Below are 27852 nucleotides of genomic sequence, written 5' to 3'. Positions count from 1 at the left end.
GGTAGCTATGATTTTTATCCTCTTTAGTTTATCTGAAAATGCCTTTATTTCACTGTCCTTTTAAAAAAATTATTTTCACTGATTATTGAATTCTCAGTTTAAAGTCCTTGTATGCCCTCAGCACTTATTACATTGTTTTCTGGCTTTTATTGTTTCTGATGAGAAAATATTCTCATATATTATTGTACCTCTGTATGTAATATGTCCTTTTCTAGGTTTGAGAGGTTTTTTAAAGTTTTTTTTCTTTTCTTTTCTTTTCTTTTCTTTTTTTTACCCATTTGACAATGGTATGCCTATGCATGATTCACCTTGTATTTATCTTGATTGTGGTTCAATAAGTTTCTTGGATCTGTACATTGTAACTAAATTTGGAATATTTGAGCCACTCTTTTTCAAACTCCTTTCTCCTGTTTCCTCTGGTTTTTGGATTTTTTTCATGTCACAGTACTTGATACCTTCTTACAAGTTACTAATAACTTATTTACTTTTTAATCCTTTTTCCTCTCTATTATTCAGATTGGATGATTTGTCTCTTTTTATCTTATTCAAGCTCATAAATCTTTCTTCAATTGTCCCCCATCTGATGTGAAGTCCATCTAAAGAAGTTTTTATATTTTACTTCTCAGATTTAGAATCTTCTTTTAGTTCCTTTTCATAGTTTTAATGTCACTGCCAAAATTTTTCAACTGTTTCCTTATTATGACCATCTTTTTTGTTAATGTCATTTTCTATGAATTTTGACATCTGTGTCATCCTAGTGTCTATTTCTACTGATTGTTTTTCTTAAAATCTTGATCATGAGTCACATTCTTCTGCTCCTTTACATGTTTGTTCATTTTTGGTAGCATGATGGACATTATTACAATACATTGTAAGGAGTTTGGATTTTGTCATGCATGTTCTTTAAAGTGTGTCAAGTATTTTCTGGAAGGCACATAGTTCCTAGCACTTCCTTTTGGATTTGCCAACCTTAGTTCTATTATTTGTTAGGATAGGTCAATTTTAGTTTTGTATGTAGTCATGGGGTGTGGCCTTTATGCTGGGAAATGACCCTATTGCAAACACATCGCCTCTGAGCTCTCCAGTCAATACCTGTGGTGCTTCATGCAGCAATGTGCTTTATTCCTTCCTGCCTTCCTTGCCTTTTTCTCTTTTACTTTTTATTTTTCTTTCTTTCTTTTCTTTTCTTTTCTTTTTTTTAATGTTTTATTTATTTCTAGGAGAGAGAGAGAGACAACGTGAGCAGGGGAGGGTCAGAGAGAGAGGGAGTCACAGACTCTGAAACAGGCTCCAGGCTCTGAGCTGGCAGTCAGCACAGAGCCCGACGCGGGGCTCGAACCCACGAACCGCGAGATCATGACCTAAGCGAAAGTCGGACGCTTAACCGACTAAGCCACCCAGGCGCCCCTTTCCTTTTTTTTTTTTAAATGAAGTCAGAACTTCAACATCTCCTGGCACGACGTGACTTCCGGTATTTCCATTCAATTCTCAGCCATTCAACAACTTCTGCCTCCTAAGTGTGTGGCGCCTGATCCTGAGCATGCACCACTCAGCCCTCGATTCGTGACTGTATTAGTCAGGCTTCTTCAGAGAAACAGAACCAATTGCAGATAGATAGATAGGTAGATAGATAAATATACAAAGAAAGAGATTTCCTATGAAAGAATGGCTCACACAATTATGGAGTTTGAGAAGTCCCTGAATCTGCCATCTGCAAGCTAGAGGCCCAGGAAGGTTGGTGGTTTGGTTCCAGTCCAGACCCAAAGGCCTGAGAACCAGGGGCCCCAATGTCTAGGGGCAGGGAAAGAGGGACGTTCCAACGGAGTCAGAGAACAAATTCACCCTTCCTCTGCCTTTTGTTCTGTTCAAGTCTTCATCTTATTGGATGATGATCACTAGCATTAGTAAAGGTGATTTTCTTCTCTCAGTCTATCAGTTCAAATGCTAATTTCTTCCAGAAACATCCTCACAGACACACTCAAAAATGATGTTTTACCAGCTATAGGGGCATCTCTTGGCTCAGCCAAGTTGAACATAAAATGAATCATCATAATGACTCACATTTAATCTTCACACAAATCCTCCCCTCTGCCACATACCAGGGTCTCTCTTTTCCTATACCCTCTCCTGTATTCCAGTCCCTTTGGGAGTCCAAAATTCTGACGTCTGCCATCTCATCTCAGTAAGCATGATCTCCACTTCTCTGAACTATGGAAAGGGCATGCCACTTGGAAGAGGGAGGCAAGGCTTTTGTGGAACTCAACTCTTGGATTTCTTTTCTCTCTTGCACTACAGTTATACATTGCTTGTTTTGCAGTACATAAAACAGTTGCCTCATGTGGCTTGACTAGTATTATGGCTGCTTATGGTGGGATAACACATTCAGCAACATTTACTCTCTAATGGTGGAAGTAGACATCTTCAGTCTTACACTGCAGTAAGGAGGACATTTGTCAAATATATAACTGTGCCATCAATTGTTTTAATTGTATTCATGAGAATGCCATGAAGTAGAAATATAGGAAACTCTAGAAGCATGTAACAGAGCTGTTTATAATGTACTTTTGTGTGTCATGTAGGGTTTTTCAGAAAGTAATTATTGAACTGAAATCTCAAAGCCACAAGGAGGTAAAACAAAAGTTCAGTTAGAGGTAATAGCACCTGAAAAGGACCTGTGGTAGGAGAGAATATTATGTAACCAAAGAACTGAAAAAAAAAATAGTATCTAACATCTATTGAAAATATATTATGAACAATCACTATGTTAAATGCTTTATATATTATATCATTAGATTCTAACAAATTTATGAGGTAGATACTAATACTAATCTATTCTGTTGATGAGGAAACTGAGATTCAGAGATATTCAGTAACCTTATCCAATGCCATAAAACACTGAGATCTGAATCCAGGCTGTTTTACTACAGTGCTTGAACATTTAACCATTACACTTTAAGGGAAAAAGAGCAGAATGATCTGTAGCAGAGAAGGGGTGGAGATAGAGGAAGTTTTATGATGTCTACATCCTGACTTACAGAAGCTAATGTTCTCATTGAGAAGAAAATACTATAAAAACAAGGTAGATTAAGGAGTACACATGTGATGAGCACTGGGTGATACATGGAATTGTTGAATCACTATAGTGTACTCCTGAAATTAATATAACACTGTATGTTTACTCTACTGGAAATTAAATTAAATTAAAATATTTGTTTTCTACATATTTTGGTAAATTTTATATAATTTTTAACATTTATGATAAATCATTTTCCTATTTATTTTGAAAGGAAAAGACCTTAAAGAGTTTGAATAGTGTCTGTAGTCAAATAAAAGTTGATTTATCCATCTACCAGGGGAAAAGAAATAAGTTACAAACTATATACAATTTCTATTTAAATATACTTCAAAAAGGGATCTTTAAACTGTGTTTTTACAAACAGGGTCCTTTAGTATAAATCCTTTTGTTTCACCAAGAAAATACAGAAACCCAAAGAAGTTTAATAATCTGTCCAAGGTCACTCAACTGGAAATAGTAAAACAGGTACTATGGTCTGGGACGTCTGACTCCTGATTAGAAACAGCAACCCATCTACCTTGTAGCCCGAAGAGCATTTCAAAAGATATTCCAAGGAAGAATGTCATTAATTCACACATTGGGATGGAGTCAGGGAGTGCCCATTCATAGTTGTGAATGTTTGGAAAGCAGGAAGCTCTCTCCCTACACCCAGACCTGAGGGTCAAGCAGCAGTCACAGAGTGATCTTGGCAGATATTAGAATCTAAGGGAAAGGAGGGAAATCAAGCAACTGGCAAATATTTCTTGAGTGTTTGCCATGTGCCAATTTCAGGGATGATTGTGGAGTTTGGCTGGACATCAAGAAATCAAACTTGAAATATAGTAGCTGGGTAAGAGGTAAAACTACAGTCTCTCTCTTACTGCCGATAACCGGTAGAACATTTTGTTTCTAATTCCTTATCATAATAGGGTCTCACTCTATAACAGGATGTGATACCCAGAACAGTAGAGGGCCAGCATAGGAAAAACAGAGAAGATGGAACAGAGGATGGAAAAGTCCTTTCTTTCAGGAAGGTTGAAGAAATAACAGGGAGAGTTTACTGGAAGCAAGTGTGTTTAAAATGAGTTTTAAAGGTTGCATGGGCCTATTGGAGTTGAAAATTGGTGAAGGGCCACTGGACTGCATGTATGATAGCAAGGGGGGTTTGAAATGGCACATAAAGGAGAAACCAAATGTCCTACTTGGGATGCTAAAATAAAGCAAAATCCTAATGTCCCAAAGAAGTTTACAAAGGAGAGAGCACTCAGATGGATGTGTCCCTCTATAAATGTAGAAGGAAGAAGCCACCTAAAAAGTCGTTTTATGTAAATAAGATTTATTTTATAAGTTTAAAAGCTTACTTAGATACTAATTAAGGAAATGAAATTGGGTCTTGTTTTGGTATTGAAAGTAAATTTATTCACTCTTTTGTCAGACATTTATTGATCTCCTCTTACATGCAAGGCCATCAATTAGCACTTGAGATATCAAGTAAACATTTCACACCATATAAGTGTCAAGGGCAGAGGAAAGAATTGTTTTGTGAGTTCCAACAAAGGCAAGAAGAACAACCTACCTATTAGTTGATGGTCAAAAGCAAGAGGGAGGTGGAAAATCCTACCAAGGAGAGATTCAGAGCTGGTGTGTGAAGGGACTGGGGTCCATGGTAGGAAGTGTGATTTACTCCAAATGATAACGTGAAGGCTTTAGAAGGCTGATAAGAAGAGAAATGATATGATTTATGTATCTACTGCTTCACTGTCACCCCCACACACAAAAGATCTATCAGTTTTTTACCCAGTGCCCACTGATGATGGAGTGGAACATCCCCAAAGGGAAATAAATTAGTAGACTTGTGGTCAGAACTCTATAATTCCATTGGAAGACAGTCTAACCTAGATTTAAATTGTCTTGTTTTGCTTTATGTTCAACACCATCTAAACTAATTTGGAGGAGGGACAATATATATGCATCAACATGCAAATTCAGGCTCTGGGCACTTAGAGTGGGCAAGCTAATGCTGAGCTGGGCAGCTGTGGCTCCTGACAGCCACAGTTGTTCCAAACATTTACCAACTTGACTACCCAAGTGCTGTAGATTTTCCTTTATTCCCCCCAACCATCTAAAGTCACAGCCACTGCTCAGTCTGCTCCTGGGTTAGCATTTTGTGAACATACTCTGCTTCTTTTGGAATTACTCTGCTTGAGTAATTCCATCCATTAGTGTCCACATGTGAAAAACGTGAAGGACTGTTGTGTCTCTGGGCATGTCAGCTTATGGTAATGACGCTGCGTATCAAGGACATTTATTTTCTCACTTTCAGGGAAGGCAAAGGTACTAACACATGATTGCAGTGTGAATGATTTATGCAGAGCATCTATCTCCTCTGTAATCAAAGGTGGGGAGCGGTGAAAACAGAAAATTGTCACGCGCTGGCCCTTAACCGGTTTGCTTGTAGAAATTTCAATCCAGTTAACTCTTTCCGTGCTTTTCCCAATCTAAGGCCAAAAAAAGAAGAAAAAAAAAGCCAGCAAATTTTCCTCTTACTACTGGGAAGACATACTCTTGAGATTCTATTCCCACTTGCTAATGCAACATACACTTCAATGTAGCAGAAAAGTATTGGAAAGAAAACTTAAAAAATGACAACAGAGGGAAAAAAAGGATTTTTTTTTTCCTTCTGGGGTCCCAACCCACCACCCGTGATTGCCTGAGCGGATGTCTGCGTCCTTCCCTGCCTGCCGTGACAAGCCGTGCGGCGTGCCCATTTCCGTCTGCACAGTGTTAACAGAACCGATCGCCTATGTTCTAGGTTTCCTCTACGCCCAGAACAGCACCAAGCGCAGCATTAAAGAGCGACTCCTGAAGCTCTTGCCCTGCTCAGCTGCCAAAACGTCGTCTCCTGCTGTTCAAAGCAAGTTTGTTTGTTTGTTTTCTCCCCCTCCGAACTGTTTGTTGCCTTCACGTAGGTCCGCATGCACCGCAGTTCTCTGCTTCTAAAGAGAGAAAAAAAAAAATCAATGTGTTATATTATGCAAAACCAAGTCTATTGATGTACTCTCGTTTACCCAAACACCCAGGGGGACTTTTGTGCAATCATGAGGCGCTTTCCCCCTGCAAGACTGACAGCAGCACAGTGTTAGTGACAAGATCCTGGGCTTCAAAACATTTGGAAATTTGTGTTTGATCGGAGTGGGAGTCGACTCAGTTCTTGGGATTCCTATCACCTGACTTGTTGACAGAGCACACCTGAACCTGCATTACCTTGTAGACTTCCTGTGCACGTGTATGGATTTGGTGTGTCATTGAGATAATGCCAAACTTCAAAAATATCACTAAGTTAGAAAAACCACAACACAGTGGAAACCCTTGACACAGACACAAGTTTTTTTTTTGGTCCACTCTCTGTGTCAGTCAGGATTCTGACAAAAAACAGAAACAATATATACCACGCATACACACATGCATACATGTACATATATGTACACATATACATACATAGACACATATACACAAAATGAATATAGAAGTGTTTATTAAAATTATTATTTATTTTTGAGAGAGAGAGAGAGCACTCGCACACGTGCGCGCACACACACACACACACACACACACACAAACACATACACGAGTAACTGGGGGAGGGGCAGAGAGAGACACACACACACAGAATGTGAAAGAGGCTCCAGGCTCCAAGCTGTCAGCACAGAGCCTGACGCGGATCTCAAACTCATGAATTGAGAGATTATGACCTGAGCTGAAGTGAATGCTTACCTACTGAGCCATGTAGGTGCCTCCTAAAAGCATTTGTTTTAAAGAATTGCTACACATGACTGTTTTAGGTGCCCCTAAAAGTGTTTATTTTAAAGAATTGGTTCACATATGGGCTGGCATGTCCAAAATCCATAGGGGAGGCTGGCAGCCTGGAGACTCGGACATGATTTGATGCTTTAGTCTCAACACAGAATTTCTTCTTCCTCAGGAAACCTCAATTTTTGCCCAAGGCTGTTTAGCAATGGGTGAGCCCACGCACATTATCTAGGGTAACCTCCTTTACTTAGAGTCAACTGACTGTAGACAGTAAACAGGTCTGCAAAATACTTTGACAGCAATATGGAGATTAATGTTTGAGTAAATAACTAGGTGCCTAGCCTGGCCGAGTTGACCCAGAAGACTAACTTTCACTCTCTCCATCTTCTCTTTCTCTCCAATTCATGGCATTCTTAAGGAGTAGAAAGTAGGGTGTAGCCAAAAAGAAACACTTCATTTATTTTGTAAAGTTGACATATATATTTATAATAAACACTTAAAAATATCCTATGTTTACAAACATTCTTTCATGCACAATTTTTTTTTCAAACATCAAACAACTGTTAGAGAGGTGGTATTCTTTGACAGTGAGGAAATACAGTATGAAGAAGCTAAAACTTTTTCTAGGTGTGGGGCTATAATCCCTATCTTCACTGACTCGCTTTATATCCTGCTGCAGCATTTTATAGGAACTGATGGAGTTAGTGATGTAAAAAATGCAAATGCCCTAAAACGTCATTAGTTTCCACAACACAAATGGAGAAAATATAGAAAGCACCTCAAATGACCCAATACATTCAGTCAAAGGTCCCAGGATAAAACAACAACAACAACAAAATTTATTTCACTGGCATTGGTTAAACATAATATATCATAATAATAAGATTTAATTAATTCACTTATTCATTCAACATAAATGTATTATATGTCAGTTCTTATTCCAGTTCTGGGAGATATAGGAGTATCTGAGATTTTATTTATAAACAGATACTGCTGTTTTATTTACTGCTATATCTCAGGAGTAAATGAAACAGCTTTAAAAAGACCCTATTCTATTAGAACATTCTGTGGAGAACAAGGGCAGGTCAAAATTACTTTTATTAGTGATAATATGATGTACATTTAAATTATGTACATTTAAATTATGGTTGAGATCCGTTGCTTTGGTTGTTTTCCCCTCATTACACACACTACACACACCATCTCACAAACAAAAACATAATGTGTCATCAGCAACCTAGAAGGCCATAATCCCAGAATAATGCCAAAGTCCTAATCCTCCACAAGAGTGAGGCTACAGACACTTTTATTGCCACTATTTGTCAGCAAATGTTTATTAGAATCATTGCTTTACATGTGTCAAGTTGGAATCAAAATTGCCAATTCACCAGATATTCCCAGAAAACATAGTCATTTGTACATAGTAGACAGGTAAAATATAACTGTAAAATGGATTCCAATATTCACTTCAGTAGAACAAAATTGCCATGCCATAGTAACACTTCCTGCACCAGTCACTGGTAAAGCCTTGCCCCCAAACAGATGTTCATGGAAGATGGAATGAAAGTTTTAACTAAGCATGAAGAGAAGTCAACTTGTTTCTTGAAAGGAAAAAATAATAAATATAAAATATACTTAAAAATGTGCAGAATAATTCTAAAAACTGATATTTTTATAAAAATGGGTTTTCAGGAGCACTTGGGCATTCAGTTGGTTGACCTGATCATGATCAGGTCATGATCTCATGCTTCATGAGTTTGAGCCCCACGTCAGGCTGTGTGCTGACAGCTCAGAGCCTGGAGCCTGCTTCAGATTCTGTGTCTCCCTCTCTCTCTGCACCTCCCCTGCTCGCACTCTGTCTCTGTCTCTATCTCAAAAATAAACATAAAAAAGTAAAATAAAATAAATGGGGTTTTCATAAAACTGGGTGATATTGAACCCTTGCTAGACTTGGATTAAGACCCTAAGTTCTGCAGACATACCTCCTTTCCCCACTAGTCACCCTCTCCCCACTAGCCACCAGTCACAAGAAAACTTCACCATGTGGAAGTAGATTATTTTGAAAGGAGAACAATTCCACTGCTGTATCAGAAGGGTGGTAATAGTGGATCCCTATCCATGATCGGACCCTAAGCAGTTGGGCACAGGACTGGAAAGATGACTGAGAACACAAGGCAGATAGTTAGAGCCAGGTGCCTGGAGTGGCAGAGGACCCTAGGCCACCAGGAGGAAAAGCATGGGTACCAAATGTCTGCATGCTGGACCACAGAGAACCCTATGGTGAAGTTTGAGTTGACAATGCTAGTTCTAGGCTTGAATGAGCTGCACAGTGGCTGAAGGAATATTCGCCATCACATCCCATGCACCTTCAAAGCTAAGGGGTTGAAAGGTAGTTAGCAAAGAGCCAATACTCATTCTAAATTCCATTTTCTTTTCCACGAAGGCAAGTAAGAAAGGGCCTTCGTTCCTCATGGCAAGAGGGTGAGATTTAGCAATATTATTCAAATAACAAAAGAAAAAATTCCCTACAGAAAGAACCCTAAAGGCCTGATGAGTTATGGAGCCCTTGGATCTCTATTCAAAGAACCTGAGAGTTTAAAGAGAGTCCAGGAAGACTTGTAACATCACCTCACACCTGGTTCTCAGACAGACTCCTCTGTCATCATTGGGAGCCACACTGCTTCTTTGGGGAGACAACCATTTGGTGGTTACCAACTTTGAAGAGCGTTCTTCCTCACTGTGCCCAAATCAGCCTCCTTTTTAACTTCCAGCCATATTGGTCCCAGTCCAAGGGCTGAGAGTGATCTATAGCACCTGCTCCTTCCTCCACAGGACAGCTTTCCTCCTCTTCCCCTCCTTCTTCAGAGCTGGGAGGGTGAGTGGTTGATTCACAAAAGTAACTCCTGTTCATGACAGTAAATTTAGAAAGTATAAAAAAAAGATAAAAGATACACACACACACAACATATTCCTCATCTTAGTATATTCCTCTACCTTGAAGTAACTGCAAATAATAAGTAACACCTTTTTTCCACTGTGTGTGCATTAATGATATCATCTATATATACCAAATTTTTATCCTTCTCTTACATTCCACACTTTCAAAAATATTAACCTTGTTATTAAAACCATAAATGTCATTCTTAATGGCAACACATTATTACATTGTAAAGTGACTGTATACTCTCTTTGACTACATTCCCTGACTTCTGGATATTTATATTTTTTCCCTTTTCCCTTTTTATCCCATAACATAAATAGCACTGAGATAAACATCTCTATGTATACATCTGTGTATGCCTTTTAGATTATCTTTCTCCTGGGTTTTGGAATTATTGGAGAAAAGCGTTAAATTATGTGAATGTAAGCTTCCTGATGTATATTAGAAAATTTTTTTTTGAGTTGGCCTTTTAAATATTTAAACACATCCTGCATATTATTTCTTGAGGTTATTTTGTTGTTGTTACATGGATTTAATATCACCAATGTTTGGAAACTATACACATTTTATATGTGTATTTCACAAATATGTGAAATATATGTTCTGCTGTTTGCTCCTCAAATGAAAACAGTAAAAGACGTAGCACGTGGCAAAGAGTTTCTACACAAAATATTATTATAGGCCTTAGTAAATTTTTGAAAATCAAGCATCTTTAACAAAAGGCAAAAAAAAATAAGCCCCAAGCTTTTTGTGCGAAAACACACATCTTGACTTTGATGTTTGAGATTGTCAGGCAGATATCAACTTCTAAGCTTTGGAAAGATTTTGGGGAACAGCAAACATGTCTCTGAAAAGGAGGTGGCAGATCCATGCAGTGGCCCCCAGCAGAGCATCCGACTGCTGGTTGCGAAGGAGTAGCAGACATAATTGAAAGGTCTTCCTCCTGACACTAACAACTCCCCAGCAACAATGAGAAATAGGACAGGGACTGAGGCTGGGGACACGTGGGCTGTGCGTTAAGGATTAGCTGTCAAGTTTTGGCCCCTGTGCCCAATTTCAAGCCAAATTGTCCACTGTTCTTTGAGCACCCATCTCTGGATGCAGATAAAAGCCCCAGCCAGATATTGGTAGCCTGATCACCTGCACTCAGTTCCCCTCCTCGACTTTCTTAGATCATTCATTGGGAGCTGTCCATTTGCTGAAATTAAAATCAGTTGGTTTTTTTTCCCCACTTATCCTCCCCACCCACCATCTTACTAGTCACTAAAGTCAGGCCAATTTTTCTGTGAAATATCTTTTAAATGTACTTCTATCTTGTGCTAGGGCTCTTGTTCAGATCCTCATTATCCCTTCCTGAAAGAGGGATTATCCCTGAAAGAGGCAGATGGACGCAGGGTGGGCTTCAACATCATCCTGGCATGCATATGAATTCTTGTTGTGCCTTCTACTAACAAAAATGGCTGGAGTTATTTAATTAAATTATTTGGTCCCTTAGTTTCCTTCCTTGGTCATTCATTTCACATTATTATTTTTTTTGAGAGACCATGTTTTGCCAGCACAATTCTAGGGACTGTCTTTACATTGGGGGCTTAAGACATAATTAGTTCACTGCCTTCATGGAGCTTATACAGAAAGAAAGATGATAAACCCAAAAACAAAGACAATCTTAGAAGGTGATGTGTATTAGAATATAAGTAAACCTGTGGCAAAATGATGGAAATGGAATGTAGATAGAAGAGCTACTTTGGGTCAGGGAAAGCTTCAGTGATGAGGTGACTTTTGAAATCCAAAAACAAGAGGAGGCCAACAACATGAGAGTCTGGAAAGTTCCAAGGAAGAGGCTCCAGCAAGAGCAAAGGCTCTAAGGATGAAAGGAGCATAGCTCATTTGTCACACAAGAAGAAAAACCATTGTGATAATCAGAGAAATGGGTTGTTGTGGGATGAAACAAGATAATTCATGCAAAGTACTTAGTACATGAAATATCACGAGTATGAATATACAAGTATTAACTCAGTTGACAGTCTCAGTTACCTTCTGAAGGAGATGTACTATTTCCCTCTGATGCACTATTTTCTTCTAATGGTTGATAAAACTGAGGCACAGAGAAGTTAGCTAATTTTTCTAATCAACAGAGCTGGGATTCTGACTCCAGAGCCTGCTGTCTTCATCACTTTATCAAGCTGAGCTATGCCATCCACCACTGATATTGATTGTGGAAGCCCCTTTAGGTGCATAATTATAGTTTGGTTTCCTACTCTGAATTACAAATCTTCAAATAGGAAGGGAATGATGGGAAAACATTAGGTCTGATCCTCTGCATCCATGAAGTTAGGGCCTACACCGCCATTTCAAAATCGAGGCAACAGTGTCCTGAAAAGGTTATAATGACTTGTGAAAAATCTATAACTGAGAAGTTGGAATAAACCCACACCCCAAATCCTTAGTCCAATGATACAGATGCACTTATTGAATGACTGCAAGATACAGGACTTTCATATCAATAAAAGAACTCTTACTTAAAAAAAATTCAAGGAGAGAGTGAAGGGAAATTTCTGTCTAAGCAAAAGTTCATCATATTTATATAAGTAGTCAACCTGTTATAAAAACAATAACAACAATAGCCTCTTACAAGGAGTATAGCCTATTTTATATATGAGAAAACCGAGATCTACAGAAAGGGGTTTACTCAAAATAACAGAGCTATCAAAGAAATCTAAGATGAGAAACTTGACTCAAATCCAGTACTTTCCAACACTGAAATTCTGTGATTTGGTATCAGTCAAGGTCCAGGCAGGAAACACAAGGCACACTATAATAAGGCCTTCAAGGGGAATTTAGTGAAGGGATTATTTGCAAAGGTTCAAGTATGACCCAAAAAGGCTGGTGAAACACCCAAGTCTAGTAGGAGTGAAATTATCATTTCTGCACTGAAAGCCATTACTACAGCTATAATTAGCAGAGAGGGTTTCACAATAGGGATTCTGGCCCTTGGAAGAGGAAAACAGCCACCACAGCCCACCCTCCACCAAGGAGGGATCCCAAGGAATGAATATCATAATCTCCTTTTTCCTCCTCCTTGATCTCCTATTGGAGCTTACCTGTGGCCAAAGGGTAAGGAGTTGAGATAATATCCATAAAGGGCAGTCTCCTGGACCTAGAACAGCATGTAGAAGGGTAGAGAGTGGCTCCAGAGGCCAAATGGAGATTCTCCAGACTCTATATACCTGGAATCCAGGGATCGGTGATCTACAGGATCAGTAGAAATTCTGAGTCAGTCATGCTGCTCTTCTTGGGAGTTTTGTTCCCAATTCCATGATAGGCTGACAACTGACTGATAAATTTAAGCTGATATTGAATAGACAGTTATAGGTTTAAGGAGTTCAACTAGCTATTTCATGAATGGTTTAGTATCAAGAAATCCCTAGCTCCTACACTCTAGGTGAGCACAAATGCTTTTTCCTTTAAAAAAAAAAAAAAAAGCTGTCAGGTTTTTAACTGTATTTCTGTATCTCCATATCAGATAACTCTGAGTAATTCACTTTTTCTCTCTATGCCCTGGTTTTGTTTTTATAAAGTAGCCATTTTCCCTATTTACTAAAAGACATTATGGTGATCAAAAGATTACTTAGTAGACAATAATCAAGAACTAATGTAAAAGATAAAATATTAAGCACTTGATTTTATGTGTTTATATTTATATACATGTTTTTATTTAAGTTTGTTTTATAATATTTCCCCAGTAAATCTGGGAAACCCCATCCAATCAAAGTAACTGATTCACTAAATGAAAGCTTCATTCCAGGGGCTTTTGTTGTTGATTTGAACAAACACAGGAGAGTGGATGCAACAAAATAATTGTGGGGCTAGACTACTCATAACCCAGAAGCCAAAATCAGCACATTACCTTGCATAATTGCAAAACATCATTTCCTAACTTGCACTTGCACTTATATCAAATACAGCACAACATTTCAGTGTTTTGTTTTGCCTGGTAGCATATTGATGATCATGGAAAGTTTTAGATGTCTCTCTTGGCAGAGAAACCATCAGCACTTGGCTGTTGGAGGATTTGTTTTCAAAAAGTGACTTAAACTGCTAACATGCTGCCAATTAAAAATATAACAGTAACTTCCAGAAAAAATTTTAAAAATGTTTAACTTTCTGACATTTAATTAACCTCATTCTAATTCTTTAGTGACTTTAGGTAAAAGCTCTGACTGGGCATATAGTTGGGAAAATTTTGGGAGGAATAAAAGTATAAGTCTTGAAGTTTTGTAAACTTAAATTGCCAGCAGAAAGCAAGGTCCCTTAATTTTGTTATACATATGAGCCCTAAAAATGTTATGTTCAAATACTCACATGTTATTTTTATTTATTTAACAAGCATCTAGTATTTACTATGTGGTTGGTACAGTTCAAAGTGCATTGCACAGCTTAACTCATTGTGTCCTAAAATAGTCTTAAAAGATAAACTCCCTTTATTCCCATTTTACAGAAAGAAAAATGAGGGCTGAGAATCATGTTACCAGTGTGGGGGCAGGTTAAAAGATTGACCCAGAAGTTGAGCTCCAGTGTCTATACTTTACCAGTTCTCTAGTTATGTTCAATGTTTTGATTGGTTTTAGAGGATTTTTTCCCCACTTACCTACTCAACGTAAGTCAAGCCTTGTGCACCCCACATTGCCCAGAGAAATGGTGGTAGCCCCTTGAATGAGTTCTTTCCCCTCTCTGGACCCTAGTCTCACTGTCTACAAAGGAGAAGCAGACTGGGTGCTTCCTTCCAGATCTGGCATTGCAGGAGCCAATGAGATAGCACGTCTTATTCCTGTCTATGACAAACGGTGGATGCTTCAAAGCTAGCATAAACTTTCCTCCTTTCATGGCACTTTACTACATATAAGAAGTAGGACATGGGAAACGTTGGAAACTCCATGTAACCCAGATTTCTTACCAGTTGGCATTACCATTTACTCGCTGTAAACTATGTGTTTTACTAATCTGAATATTTGTTCCTTTTTTTTTTATGTTTGTTTTAGAGAGAGAGAGAAAGAGAGACAGAGCATGAGTTGGGAAGGGGGCAGAGAGAGAGAGCGAGATGCACATAATCTGAAATAGGCTCCAGGCTCTGAGCTGTCAACACAGAGCCCGACCTGGGGTTAAAACCCATGAGCTGTGAGATCATGACTTGAGCCAAGCAGTTCGATGCTTAACTGACTGAGCCACCCAGGTACACCTGTCTCTGTCTTTTTTATGGTCTTTAATGGTTTCTAAAATTCTTTATCCTGATTATCTCATTTTATCCTCATTAAACTCCTGGGAGAATACAAGGGTATACTCTCCATTTAGCAAATTAAAATATGGAAAGATTAAGTGGCTTATCCAAAGTCACATAGGTATTTAGTGACATTTGGAAAGATGAGCATTCTTTTCCTGGTCCATCATATATTTACCAAGAATCTTCATTAAGCCATGAATGACTCTTAGTATAAGAGGCAGAGACAGGAGTCCCAGGACAGCTGGTTTAGCACATTTCATGTCAATATGGTACATTTGTTGAGCACTATTTGAAAAGTAATAATTCTAGGAACAGGAAAGCATATAGATCACTTCCTCTGAAGAATGACATTGCACTGACATAAACAAATAAGTATAGACATCACTCAGATACAATGAATGAAGGTAAATGCTGTGAGAGATAATATAAGAAAGGTATTAGTGTTAAGAAGTTAAAAGTGGAAACTCTGGGACTAGCCCATTTGATTCAAATCCTATATTCAAATATATATTCATATATACATATGAATATTATGCAGTCATAAAAAAGAGTTAGATCATGTCATTTGCAACAACATGGACGGACCTAGAGGGTATTATGCTAATTGAAAGAAGTCAAATAAAGAAAGACAAATATTACACATTTTAACTCATATGGAATCTAAAACAAATACTAATTCAGAGGGAAACATGCATCCAATGTTTATAGAAGCCTTATCTATAATAGCCAAACTGTGGAAGCAGCCCAAGTGTTCATCAACAGATGAATGAGTAAAGAAGATGTGGTATTGATAGATATAGATATACTATAGATATAGATAATATAGATATAGGTATAGACATAGATATAAATATAGAGATAGATAGATAGATAGATAGATAGATAGATAGATAGATAGATAAGGGCACCGGGATGGCTCAGTTGGTTAAGTGTCTGACTCTTGATTTTGGCTCAGGTCATGATCTTGTGGTTCATGAGTTTGAGCCCCACATTGGGAGCCTGCTTGAGATTCTGTCTCCCCCTCTCTGCCCCTTCACCATTTGTGTGTTCTCTCTCTCTCTCAAAAACAAATAGACATTTCAAAAAAAGACAGATACAGATATAGAGATAGAGATATATGGATATAGATAAACACAAAATGGAATATTTTTCAGCCATAAAAATGAAATCTTACCATTTCCAACAACTTGGATGGAGCTAGAGAGTATTAATGCTAAGTGAAATAAGTCAGTCAGATAAAGACAAAGGCCATATGATTTCATACTTATGTAGAAATTAAGAAAAAAACACAAACAACCATAGGGTACAAAAAAAATGATAGGAGGCAAAACAAGAAATGGATTCTTAACTATAGGGAACACACTGGTGTATAACAGAGGGGAGGGGGTGAGGAGATGGGTGAAATAGGTGATGGGGATTAAGGAGTGCACTTATTTTGAGAAGTGGAGTGGGAGAGGATTAGCCAAATGGGCTAAGGGGAGTGAGAGACACAGGCTTCCAGATATGAAATTATGGAAAGGATAAGTCACAGGAATAAAGGGCACAGCATAAGGAATATAGTCAACAATACTGTAATAGCTTTGTATAGTGGCAGATGGTAGCTATAGTTGTGGTGAACACAGCATAATATATGAACTTGTCAAATCATTGTGTTGTATACCTGAAACTTATGTGACACAATGTGTCTACTATACACAAATAAGGAAAAATTACTAAAAATTGGTTGTGAAAGGGAGAGGATCGATGTGAGACACATGATGAAGATACAATTGGACACACTGGGAAACAGTTGGTACCATTGAGTTCAGACAGGAAAAAGGCAAAGTGATTCTGCCAAAAGGAAAATGGGGGCATTAGCAAGATGAAGGACAGAGAAGGTCACAAAAGTGGGTTAAGATGATGATTTTATTTTAGACAGGTTGGCTTACCGTGTCTGAAGAACAAAAGCCATTCTTGAAACAAGCTTTATTTTTAACTGATGTATCTTTTCTTTCCAGGTTACTTATATGATTAAGTCTTTTGCTTGCCAGGGTTTTTTTCTATTTTCTTACTATTAATTTGGGCCAAAGGGGTAGAGCGATAACTACTCATAAAAAGTCACATAGAAGTTTAGATAAACAAAAGTCTTCTCTATTTTTTCGTTTATTAATAATTTTAGGATTGGTGACTCATGCACTTTCAAATAGGAGTTATAAATATCTATTTTCAAATAATGTTGACCTAAGAAGTAATATTTGGGCTGAACATGAGTCCAGTCAATGCCAGTTTCTGCCAGTTTCCTTTAAAAAGTGAAATGAGAGCCTAACACTTCAAGCAGACTCAATTTTACACTCCACCAGGTCTGTAAAATACAGAGAATCGCTATGCTGTCCGCTTAGATTGCAGGTTAAAGTTTAACTTTCTTACTTTCAAATTGCCTTTTGCCAGGGGATATAGAGCAGCAAGTGTGATAGGCAGAAGTACTTTACAGAAACATTGGTCCATCTTTGCTTCCATGCTCCCAGAAAAGACAAAAAAAAAAAAAAAAAACAAACAAGTCCTGCGGTTAAACAGGCAGGAGAACTTATTCACCTTTCAGCAAAGAGTTTGAGTCTTGGGTAGAAAAGCAATTCATTCCATGGTACATTGTAGTGTTCTCTGAATCTGCTTGAAGGTAGGCATTCTCCAGTGAGTGTTCCTGGAAGTTATAAAATCACATTTAATTTCTCTCAGTGACAGTGCAAAATTAATGAACACTTTAGGTGAGCAGATGTTAGAAGGGTCAGTGGCAAAATTATCATCATAATAACAGAACGCATGCATGTAGATTCCTATGATGCACCTTATGCTATGCAAGTCTTTTATATGCATTATAATATTTAATCTTTAGTTATTGTTCATTCAGTAGGAGATAGAGTTACTTTTTTTGGTTGATATTTACTCCCTAGTGATATCACTGAGTTTCAGGGTTTTCTGTATGATTTATATGGTAATGACTCTGACATTTACATCTTTAGCCCATATTGTGATTCTCAACTCCAGACCCATAGATCCATCCAGTCAGCTGACAACTCCACTTGAATGTCCAATTAGTGACTCTTCCATTAGACTTAAGGTCTATGTGAGCAAGGATTTTGTTGTTGTTTTTGGTGGTGGTGGTGGTGGTCATTCTAGTGTTCATAGTGCCTTGAACAATGCACCTGGCTCATAATAAGCACTCAATAAATAATTGAGTGAATGAGTGAACAAATTGTCTCTAATATCCAGAACTATTCTAGGCATTAGTAGTAACAAGGTAACGGAGACAGATCTCTTGTCTCCACATGGTCACATCACAGAAAAAATGACAGATATCCAAGCAGGTCAATGATATATAAAGCAATTAGAGCTGACAATAGACAACTATGCATGCTGCATGGAAATCTGAGAATGCCTCTGCTCTGGAAAGCCTCATCCACATTGCAATGAGCCTTAAAGAAAATAAAGGGAGAAGAGGAGAAGAAAGGCAAATTCATGTAGAAAGAGATGGTTCAAGCTAGAGGAATAAAGTTGACAATGCAGGCTTTGCTCAGAGTATAGCAAATTGTCCAAGATATGATGTCATAAGCTATGTGGGGAGAAATGACAGCCAGTAAAGATAGACTATTGTCTCAAATTCCATTCCCAAAACTGGCCCTTATTCCTTTGTCCATACCAAACTGGAAGAGTGTACAAAGTCTATTTTATTTACATATTTTTAAATTTTTTAGATGTTTATTTATTTTTGAGAAAGACAGTGTGAGTGGGGTAGAGGCAGAGAGAGAGGGAGACACAGAAGCCGAAGCAGGCTCCAGGCTCTGAGCTGTCAGCACAGAGCCCAACGCAAGGCTCAAACTCATGGAACCCAAGATCATGACCTGAGCCAAAGTCAGATGCTTAATCAACGGAACCACCCAAGGTCACCTAAAAGGTCTATTTTAAATGCTTTCTACACATTATTTTATTTCAATCTCTTGATTGCAAATCAAATCTTCTTTGCAGTAAGTCCTATTATTGTCCTCCTTTATGGATGAAGGAATTGAGGCATAGAGAGGCTAAGGCTCTTTGCCCAAGGTCACAGAGCTAACAGGAGTCAGCAAAGGGATTCAAACTCAGGAAGTATAATAACAGGCCCCTCACTCCTGAAGATTCTAGAACAATGCCTCACTAGTAAGTGTGCAATAATTATTAATGATCATAATTGCTTCCCTTTATTAATTGCTGTATGTCAGTAAGCAATTCAAACAATATCTCAAAGCAACCTTATGAAATTGATATGAATATTTTTCCAAGTTTGTAGATTTTAAATTGAGGCTAGGAGAGGTCAAACACACCATCCAGTTTCAGAATTGATAAATAGGGGGAAAATTGGAGGAACTGAATAATTTGTTAGAATGAGTGCTCCCAGGCTCTTTTCTTTTTATTGTAAGGGTGGCAGTAGAAGTTTCTGTCATTAATACTCATAGTACTACAAATAACAACAATACTATGATTGTTTACTATGTGGCCAGTCACACATACCAGCTCATCTAATGCTCAAGGTCACCCTATACTATACTATCAGGTTAGATTTTATGCTCATCTTTATACAATTGAACATATGGCAGATGTAAGGCACAAAGAGTTTTACTAACATATCTTAGTCACACATAAATGCCATGTGGACTAAGCAATTGGCCTATCTCTAAACCAAGAAACTAGCTTAAACCTACAAGGAACATAACATAACCTAGACCACTGCTCAGTTTTCCTAATGCTCTGTTTTAAATAGGACCATGACAGATAAATGCTTTGTGGCAAAAAGTTACTGGCATCCCTGATATTAGCCCCAACACATCCCTCCTAAGAATTTATTATTACTAAACTTACCCAAACTCTTTTTAACTCCCTACATAATAGATTCCAGCTATTTACTCTCTACTTACTAAAGCAACCCACAACCCAATAACATCTTTTGAACTGAACATTATATTTTATGTAAATAAAATTTATATCTGTCTAGTTCATACCCAATAATGAATGTTAATGAGACTTATTGTGGTGATCATTTTGCAAAATAAGCAAATGTTGAGTCATTAAGTTCTATAGCTAAAACTAGTATAATGTTACATATCAGTTATACCTAAATAAATAAACAAACGAATACATAAAATCTCCATCTTTACTCTTTTACTGTAGGTTTTAAATTAATATTTTAAAAATGTATCACCTGCATATGTGAAAAAAAAAAGTAAAGGGAATATAGCCTTTTCCTAATGACCAAGATCTCAATTGGTCATTAGGAAATCAGTCCTTGACTGATTTATTATTACTTACTATAACATGCTTATGTGCCTTTCCAACTTTATGTTTCCTCCTCTGTTCTCAGGCAATCAGCTGTCACTTCTAGACTTTAGAGTCATTAAACTTGGGTTTAAGTCCTCAGTCTTTCAATTTCTATGTCCTTCGTAATTTGCAACATTTCTTCCAACACTGATTTCCTCATCCATAAAATCAGAGTGACATTATTTGTGCATAGGGTAATCATGAAGTTTAGCTATAATAATGAAAGTGAAAATAATTTTGTTTACTACAAAGTGCCAGCTGTCAAATGTTAGGTATTATTACTGTGACTCATGGGCTTCTTTTAGTCTGCACTCCCCCTTTCCTATCCCCAGCTGCTTCCAATGTAGAGTTAGAAACATATTAAACTTGTGGGTATAAGAAGCATGGGGACACTCTTATTGAGTTAGGACACTGACAGGCATGCAGCAAATTGCTATACAGAGAGTTAAGGAGAGCAGGGTCTTGACCTAGCTAGATCTGCGGCTAATGTGCCCAGTGGCCTTTGACTTAAAACCACTGGTGCTAAGACTCTATATTTGAATATAAATTTACAAAGTTAAGGGGCTGGATTCAAAACCATGTTCAGTGCTGGGGTGACCAGGTGGCTCAGTTGGTTGACTGTCAGACTCTTGATTTCGGTCAGGTCATGATCTTGCTCAGGTCACGATCTCACGGATCCTGTCCTAAGATCCCACACTCAGATTCCACACTGTCAACATGGAGACTTCTTGGGATTTTCTCCACCACCCCCCATCCGGCCCTCCCTAGATCATGCTCTCTCTCTCTCTCTTTTTATCCCCCCCTCTCAAATAAATAAACTTTAAAAAAAAAAAAAAAACCCTCAATTCTAAGGTAACTATTTTCTGCCTAGAGCCCTTTTGCTGCTAATTTTCTGATTCTAGTTTGAGTGTATGATTTCCAGATAAGTGGAGGACCATTCTCCTTCCTTTTCCGTGGCAGGCAGAACAACACAATAGTTAATTACATGCATACTGGAACTAGACTATGCAGAGTTCATACTCTGGCTGTGTAACCATGAGCAAGGTACTTCATCTCTCTGTGCCACTATCTTCATCTACAGAATATAATTTAGTTTCCATAGTGTGCTGATGGGGATTTTATGAGTTAATATAAGTAAAGTGCTTACACGGAGCAAATGCTAAAAAATGTGCTGTGTTATTGTTATTTGTTTTAAAGACCATCTAGAGAATCTCTGTCAAACTTGAAGAGAAAATTTTTTGTTAGGGTATTTTTAATTTGGTGAATTATCGTGAACTTTCTTCATCTCTCTCCATGTTTCACTATTTTTAAAAATTTTCTCTTTGATCATATTCCTCCTTAGCTGTTGACTTTCCTGGCGAGAATATCAATCTTTTGGGTCTATTTTTATGTGTAAGTTCAGTCACATTCCTTGTTTTCTTCTTCCCAAACCCCAGCATTTCTACTGTAGATTTTCTTCCTGTGTATAATAACTTGTAATATAATTTTTACATTGCTCACTTATCAAAAAGCAAGTAAGACCATACCATCTAGGAAATAAAAACTCTTATGATAAGGAGCTATGCATGACTTGCTGTAGTAATAATATGACTAACATTAATAACAAGCATTCCAATTAGGTAATTCTATTTTAAAACCTAAGCTTGTGTGAAGAGTTATTATTTATGTTTATAAATAAGTAGAGATAACCCATTCATAAGTGCTGTGAAAAATAGCTCTAGCAATTTACCTCTGAGTAGTTATATTTTATAAGTGCTTGAATTTGGCCATGACATTGGAGAGTACTTCAAGTTCTGGAATGGAGATTTCAGTGTCATTGCCCACAACCACCTCTAACAGAAGACATTCAAAATAATTGGCCATTTTCTAAATACTTTTCATTTCCTATGTGATATATATTCATATAAATATTAAATAGGATAAAGTACTAATTATAAAGGGTTTTTTGTTTTTTGTTTTTTTTTTTTGGTCCTAGCATCTTTCCAGGGCCAGAATTAAAGAAACATGTGTCTGACTAACAAAAATTGGGAGGATTCTAGCTGTTCAGGGTGGTCTGGGATGTGCTAGGACTCCTACAGTGTTTTGGATGGATTGATTGCTTTCTACTCGTGGGCTGTGTTCCATCAGCTTGGAGTTAATTGCTCAACCCTCCATATGCAACTGAAAATAGCTCAGGGTGGGTGGATAGGTGAGTGGTTATGAACACAGCAAGAGTCAAGGGGGCTCCCAGACCTTCCTTTTCTTGAGATAAAACATTTAAAGTTGGCAAGGCTTAAACAGGTGCTTACAGCACTTCTCCCAGGTTTGAGCTCTCCATCAGGAGAAGTCAAGTGATTGAACAGAAAATAGAAAGACAGATTTGTGTCAGATCTCACACCCCCCACTTATCAGCTCTGCGGACTTAAGCAAATTCCTTAACCTGAAAACCAGTTTCCTCAACTGAGTTCAATGCCAACCCCCTTAAGCACTGTGAAGGTTGGAGCTGAGGCATGGAGCCATTAATGCCTGTGCGAGTTTTCAAAGTAAGAAGAAAGAGAGGAAAGAAATTCCATCAGTGCCATGTACAATAGCTTTTGAAATCTCCACATGGACAGCTTTATCTTTATCCTGCTGGGTCAGATGTGAACATTAACCAAACAATAGCTAGCATCTTCTCCTTATTCTAGAAGTTCTCACAGATAGTTTCCAATGTATAATAGTCAAGAATCCTCAAGCGCTATTTAGTGTAAATCTAATACCTGGAGAAAATTCATCAACCACACCTCCAATAACTGCCACTGAACCAAGCTTCTATAAATCATATGTAACATATCATTAGGAGGCGATCATCCTCATCATGATATCATTGCCACACTGATTAAGTCACTATTAACTCAATTTAATAAAGGGTGAATGTTAGAAATAAAGACTCAAAAGTTATTTTTATAAATGAGATACAGCAATATAAGTCAAACCAGCTGAGTCTTTGGCTAGACAAAGCAATTTCAGCTCAAATAGAACTTTAAAGTCATGCTATTTATGATCTTTTATAATGAAAAATGCATAAAGTATGTAAAGAAGGGTCATGTTGTATTAAGAAATGGACCTCCAATAGATACATCTATAGATATGCCATGTTTTGGGAGGCTTATTCATTGATTTCACTTTTTTTTTATTGGGCATATTTAGTGTGCCTAACTAGATACTGGTAGACTCATGTAGCCATTCATCTGGCAGGAGCTAGGTGAATGAGGCCGTGGCCTCCCAGTGTCTATGCTTTGATGAAACAAGTTTCCTCTCTGTGTTCCCAGCCTGGGTTCTAAACCAAATTTCTGAATGGAGTGGCATTATTCATAAAGTGGTTTTATGGTTTTATGGAAAATGGTTTTCAACTGTACAGTCCTTGTTTACAAAAACCTGTCTTAGAAAGGCAGACCTCACTCTCATATTTGTTTGTAAAGCAAGATGTTCTGTAGTTATGTTCTGGAGGGTATGGTTTGATCTCAGATAGAGTCAGGTTTGCATAAGGGTATGTCGGCTGTATTAATCTTCTACTGTACTATAAAAGAAGTTGTGAGAAAGAGGACTATTTTTAAAACTCTGTTGTTCCCAGGTGATTTAAGTTCTGATTTCTAGCCCAACTGTGTCACAACCTGAGGGGACTGTTTACTCAGACATAAGACAACCTTGGCCCTGAGAGAGTTAAATCTAAGAAACAAATAACACAAAGAGACAGCTGGGAAGCTCAAGGGTGTCTGGGTTTGGGAATTAGTTGTCTGATTAAAATTAAATCTGTTAGAGGATTCATGAATTAAAATGATGTTTGTATTCAGCTTGTCTCAGAATGCAAAAGCGGCACAGAATTAGCAACTCAGCAAGATGCCTGCGTAGTTAAATGTTGGCAGAGGCCTGAAGATGATTCAGGTGGCCAAGATCCCACCTGGTTCTGGTTTTAATCTCAGACAAACCACCCCCAGCCTTCTTGAACCTCCATTTCTGAGCAGCCAAATGTGTAAAAGCAAACAGACTTTTGGTGGTTTTCCAGCTCTGAGGTAGCATCCCTTCCACACCTATTCTATTTGTTCTAAATCAGCACAGCATCAACTGCCACCATGGTGATCTCTCGAAGGCGCTTGGACATGTGTCTCCTGAGGCACTAGGGGTTCAGTGGCAGGCTAAAATCTTTGTTACCCCTAGGACTTTGGGCCAAATTATATAATGGCTGCCATCTCTAAAACCAGGGATCAAATCCCAGCTCTGTCCCTTTCTAGCTATGTGACCTTGAGTATGTTACTTAAACTCTGTAAGTCCCAGTTTATTCCTTGTAAATTACGGACAATAATAGGTCTCCCGCAGCATTTTTGTCAGTATTAAAATGAGATAATACACAGTCAGGTTTAGAGCAAAGGCTCTCTGTAGAGTCGTGATTTTTATTAACAATCTCAGCAGAATGTTTAAAAAGTTTGACTTTAAGGTGCTAAAGACACGTGTGTGCCTCATTACTAACTAGTCTTTTGGCCTTGACCATATCTTGGCCTTGACTAGACCTTTCAAACCATAGTTTTCCCACCTACAGAATGGGGATGAAACGACCCCTCTTTTGAAGGTGTTGTAAAGATTAGATGATCTAATTGGCTTCCCGACTGTCCAGTGCTCACTGAGCAAACTTTGTGAGTAACAAGACCTGCTTTAATTAGTGTTGTGTATCATTTGAATACACCATTTGTATATCATTTGAAATGGATGTACCCATTTACTAGGGCTACCATAACAAAATGTTACTGACTGGATGGCTTGAACAACAAATTTATTTTCTCACTGTGCTAGAGGCTGGAAGTCCAAAATCAAGATGCCTGCAAAGTTGGTTTCTCTTGATGTCTCTCCCATTGGCTTGCGGATGGCTTCTTTCTTGCTGTGCTTACACACAGCCTTTCCTCTGTGTGTGTGTGTGTTCTTGGTGGCTCTCTCTCTTCTTATAAAGACACCGGTTGTATTGGATCAGGGTCCCTATGCCCTCATTTAATGTTAAGTACTGCCTTAAAAGCCATATCTCTACATACAGCTATATTGGAGGTTAAGCTTCAACATACAAATTTTAAGGGGACACAATTCTACCCGTAATGGAGCCAAAGTCAGGATGCAAGAGATTAAGGAGAAAACAGAAGGTAGAAAATGGACCCAGTGGGCCTAGACCACTTTTCTGAGACATTTGACAGTGCAGAAAAGGAGAGGAGAAAAAAACGATTATTTTTATCATTGTTACTTCCACTGGTGTTGAGAGAAAATGTGATAAAGTAGAAAGAACATAACGTTTGACATCGTGGACTTGGGCATAAACCCTGTCTCTTTCTTTCTCCTATGTGACATCTGGTCACTCATTTCTTCACCTCTATAAGACTGAGTATCTATCATATGTGTAAAAACATGGACAATTATACTTCATTATGAGGTTATTGTGAGGACTTGAATTATAGCAATAGAGCAGCTAGCCCATCTCTGAGCATAAAACAAAAGGCTCAATAAACGTTAAGCACTGTATTAAAACCCTCCCAAATGCATGTTCTTAATGTGCACTCGTGGAGAGCACAGCATGAGTCTGCACAGGACTGTGAGGAGGCTGGAAGGCTCCGCAGATTTCACAATCCTATGCAGAATCGTGCTGTGCTCTTCAGAGTTCGCCTCCAGGAATCAGTCTTGATTGGGTGAGGTGGTGTGGCTTTTTAACTTATGCTGGTGATTGCTGATGATTTCGGGTATGTTTTTAGAGCCTGTCAACCTCCTAGAAATAGAAACAGCCCTTTGGCAGGTAGGAGTCATTAAGAAGTAAGGTACCAGTCAGCTGGGAAAACAAGAGTCCTCAGGCAGATGCTTCAAGTGTGATGCTTTGAAAACTGCACTTGATGCTCATCCTATCAGAAACTTAATTCAATTACACTGACCCTCCAGCTTTGGGTCTTTTGTCTCCATCTCTGCATTAGCAAGTCTGTGACAGCCGGATGATGTGGTTCAGATCTGTGTGTGTTTACAGAGGCTGAGGAGTGAATGCACTGTTTTGTTTCTTTCCAGTGGAAGGTCAGTGGGTCCAGAGAAGGTTATGCTATGATCAAACAACTACTCTGAAAAACTGATTCAAATTTCCCCTGCTTTTGCCTATACTGTGTTTCTCAGAGCAATGCATGGTGAACACAATAATTCCAAAGAAGAGATTTAAGGTCTACTAATGGTCCACAAACCTCAGTTTGAGAAATGATTTTTTTGGAGGGCCCTAAAGTTCAAAAGGGGTCTCAGGGAATGGAAACTTCAGTAGCAGCAACATTTTTTAACCGATTCATTGATTCGCCATATAATTCTTGAGTGACTATGGGGCACCTCACTCTGTTAGGTCCAGAGGATATACAGACCTGTAAGGCTTTGCCTCTGTATTCAAGGAACTCACAATGGAAAAGACAGACATGAACAGGTCATACTGTTATGTTTTCCATGCTGCATGAGAAATAGGTAGGGGGTAAGAAGTCTGCCTAGGGAGCTACCAGTTCTGCATGGTGGAGCAATCTGGAAAGGCTTGGGAGGAGGCAGTAATATTTGAGTTAGATCATTACTTGTATAAATTATATTGTAAATGACTCAATAAAAAAGCCTATGTGAAGATATTTTTCAAGACAGCAGAGTCTTCCTATTATCTATTTATATTAGGTCTGCTCCACAGCTTTTACTCCTACATTACATTACTTTATTATTTATTTATTTATTTATTTATTTATTTATTTATTTATTTATTTATTTATTCTGCAACTACAATAACAGCAACACAGTCTAATTCATTGGATCAACAGCAATCTTAGGTCTTAGGGAGCACCTCCTTGCTAACTTCTGGACCTATTGCGTAGAATCAACCCATTCCACTCAAATGTTCCAGTGAATGAAGGAGAAAATTGAAGGAGCCCCATTTGGGCTTTTGTGATTTTCCCCATAAAGCCCAACCTGAGGTTAATTTGTTAATGCTTAGCTGCCATTTCCCCACAACCTTCAGGCCTTTGCCCATCCCTCGCTTACTTTCTCATCAATTTTATGCTTGTCAGCTCGAGTTTATTCTTGGGCTTCCCATCTTTTCATGTCCCTTTTATTATTCTTATCCATCCATCACTATCCTACAGCTTTTCCATCTCACTGTTCCAAAATAATCTATTATAATATGAAAAGTACAAATGTCTGCCTTTACCCCCTCTTTCTCATTTTGACAAACACATCCATTCCAAGTATCTGTTTCATCACAGTAATTAGTCTTTTGTAAACTTGAGGGAAGTCATTAGGACATCCCAAGATTAGAGTCCTGCCGAAACTTCTTTTTCCCTGCTACGTGACAGCTCTGCCCCATCACTTCACTTAGTGAGACAGGGCAGGAATTAAGTACAAGTGTTGGCGAGAGGCAGCATTAAATATCAAAATGATGGGACTTTTGGCAACAGT

The 27852-nt window shown here is 38.2% G+C and overlaps 1 protein-coding gene across 2 annotated transcripts in view; it reads left to right on the top strand.

The window, feature by feature from the left end:
* KCNIP4 (potassium voltage-gated channel interacting protein 4) overlaps window positions 1-27852 on the top strand; it is a 229161-nt gene that overhangs the window by 90665 nt on the left and 110644 nt on the right. Inside the window, exon 1 of one of the 2 annotated variants that reach the window (XM_039216595.1) lies at window positions 5876-5969. The exons of the other annotated variant lie outside the window; for it this stretch is intronic. The gene's annotated coding sequence lies outside the window, so the exon portion shown is untranslated. Of the gene's footprint in view, window positions 1-5875; window positions 5970-27852 lie in introns of those variants that run through there. 2 annotated transcript variants of the gene reach the window in all.

This window comes from Hyaena hyaena, unplaced genomic scaffold (assembly GCF_003009895.1).
Source record: "Hyaena hyaena isolate Hyena2069 unplaced genomic scaffold, ASM300989v1 scaffold_640, whole genome shotgun sequence".
Lineage (NCBI taxonomy): Eukaryota > Metazoa > Chordata > Mammalia > Carnivora > Hyaenidae > Hyaena > Hyaena hyaena.
The sequence above is the reverse complement of the archived record's forward strand: the minus strand, read 5'-3'. Positions and strand labels throughout refer to the sequence as shown.